Source organism: Mustela lutreola, chromosome 10 (genome assembly GCF_030435805.1).
Source record: "Mustela lutreola isolate mMusLut2 chromosome 10, mMusLut2.pri, whole genome shotgun sequence".
NCBI lineage: Eukaryota > Metazoa > Chordata > Mammalia > Carnivora > Mustelidae > Mustela > Mustela lutreola.
In genome coordinates, this window is record NC_081299.1 from 52,589,515 (window position 1) to 52,591,922 (window position 2,408).

Here is a 2,408-nt window from a genome sequence, read left to right on the forward strand (position 1 = left end):
TGTTAGTTTGCTAGGGATACTGAAACAAGTTATCAGAAATTGGATGGCTTAGACAAGAAAGATTTATTGTTTTCAGTTACAGAACCTAAAAGTCTGAGATCAAGATGTTGGCAGAGTCGGTCCCTTCTGAGACTCGAGACAGAGAATTTGTTCCATGCCTCTCCCCGAGCTTCTGGCGATTTGTTGGCAATCTCTGGCATTCCTTGTCTTGAAGAAGTTATCACGCTAGATTTCTGCCTTCATTCTCAGATGGTGCTCTCATGTGTGTCAGTCTGCCTGTCTCTAAATTCTCCCTTTTTATAAGGACACAAGTCATGTTGGATTATGGCCCAAATTGATAACCTCATTTTAGCTTGATTTCCTCTATACAGAACTTAATTCCAAATAGGATCACATATGAAGCTGTTGGACGGCAGGATTTTAACATATAAAGTTTGGCGGGGGGGCGGGGGGGACAGAGTTCAAGCCATAACACCACGCATGTAAAGCCCTTGGGAGAATGGAAGTAGAAGAAATTCGGATTTGACATAAGAGAACCCAGATGCTGAGTTGCCCTGTTTGTCCAACAGGCTTTAACATGGTCCCGGTTGTCCTTACCTCCTGGTATTAATGTCTTTGTAATGTCTGCCCCTTGAGTGTGTGAAATACCTGTCACTTGCTTCCAACCTATACAATGTGGCAAAGGCAATGAGATAGCACTCCTGTGATTATGGAGGAGACTCTATCTCACTAGTAGACTCTCTCTTGGTCCTTTGCTGGCTTTGAAGGAGGAAGTTACCATCTTCTAAAAAATCTTATGGAGAGGATCACATGGCAAGAGATTTCAATAAGCTGAGAGCGGCAACCAGCAAGAAGCTGGGGTCCTCGGTCTTAGAACTGCAAGGAGATGAGTCCTGCCACCAGCTGGAGTAAGCTGGGAAGTAGATGCACCACGGACTGAGCCTCCAAATGAGAACCAAGCCCCGGCCAACACCTTGACGACAGCTTGGCTAAAGGCTCAGTTAAGCTGTGCCGGGACTCCTGAGCCACAGAGACTGTGAGATCATTTAAAGGTGTGGTGTTTTAGGCTACTAAATTTGTGGTGGTATTTTATATCACAATGGAACATACCTGAGTTATTGAGAGTTTTATTATTAGATGAAGAAATCTGTGGGTTGGGTAGTGGGTGGAGACTGAGGATATAGTTACTTTCAGTCATAGAACAATAAAGAGAATTACATTTTGTACCTGTCAGTACTTAATAAAAGCCATACTTGTATTATCCCACATCAAATTAATCTCTTCCTTTTCTTCATTTCCACTGCTTTATCTTACTCTCCGGTTTTAATATAGATTCTGGCATTTGATAGTTCACTGCTCCCGGGTTTATATACTCACAGAAAATACCCAAGTTTGTGGACTTAGTAGATGGTAATTTTGCTCTGATGTGAATTTAAATCACAAGTGCTTTGAAGATGGTGTGAGACAAAAAGGGCTTATTGGTGAGTAAGTCCAGCAAAATGGTGCCTCTCAAGTTTCTCTATAGGGGTTGATTAGGGGCTTTAGTATTTGGGGAGCTGGTCAACATTCCATTAACTTTAACCAAGAAAAATAGGAGCATTTTCTAAAGATGCATTTATTTAGTCTTCACTTGAGAATCAGAGAATGTCACTTGTCTACACTAAAGAATCCCATCGTTATTATTATTATTAACTGGGTGTTTTGGAAGGGGGTGTTTAGAAAGGAGGAGAGAGGATTTATTCCTTGCTGCTATTACAGCCCGCAGACCACCCAGAATCAGAGCTCCGTGTGGCTTTGTTGTTCCCTTCTCATTGTCAAGGATATAGTAACTCTAGTGATGTAACAAAAATGTTCTCTGTGAGAGTAAAGCAGATAGTGCTGGTGATGACAATGAAGAGAAACTGAAGTCTCAGAAAGTGAAGGTTTTTGCATTTGAAGGATTAGCAGCCGTTTTAGGACATGTTCCCTATGAAGGTCAAGAATCTACTCTAAAATGTGCTGATTGTAAGAAATTTGGAAAAGGAGTACACTAAAGGAAAAGGGCATGCCATCATCCTATTATCCCCAAATAACAAAATCAATAGCTTGGGATGTATATCTTTACAGTCCTTTTTCTATGTGTGTGGTTTTTTTGAAGATATATTGATTTACTTGAAAAAGAGAGAGAGAGATTGCATGAGCATGGAAGGTAGGGGCAGGAGAGAGAATCCCAAGCAGATACCCTGCTGAGATTGGAGGCCGAGGAGGGGCTCAACCTCATGACCCTGAGATCACCACCTGAGCTGAAACCAAGAGTCCAACGCTTAACCTACTGCACCACCCAGGCCTCCCATATGTGTTTTAAATATAATTTAGATGGCAGTACCTTACCATTTGCCTCTAACACATCAAAAGCAATTCCCCATACC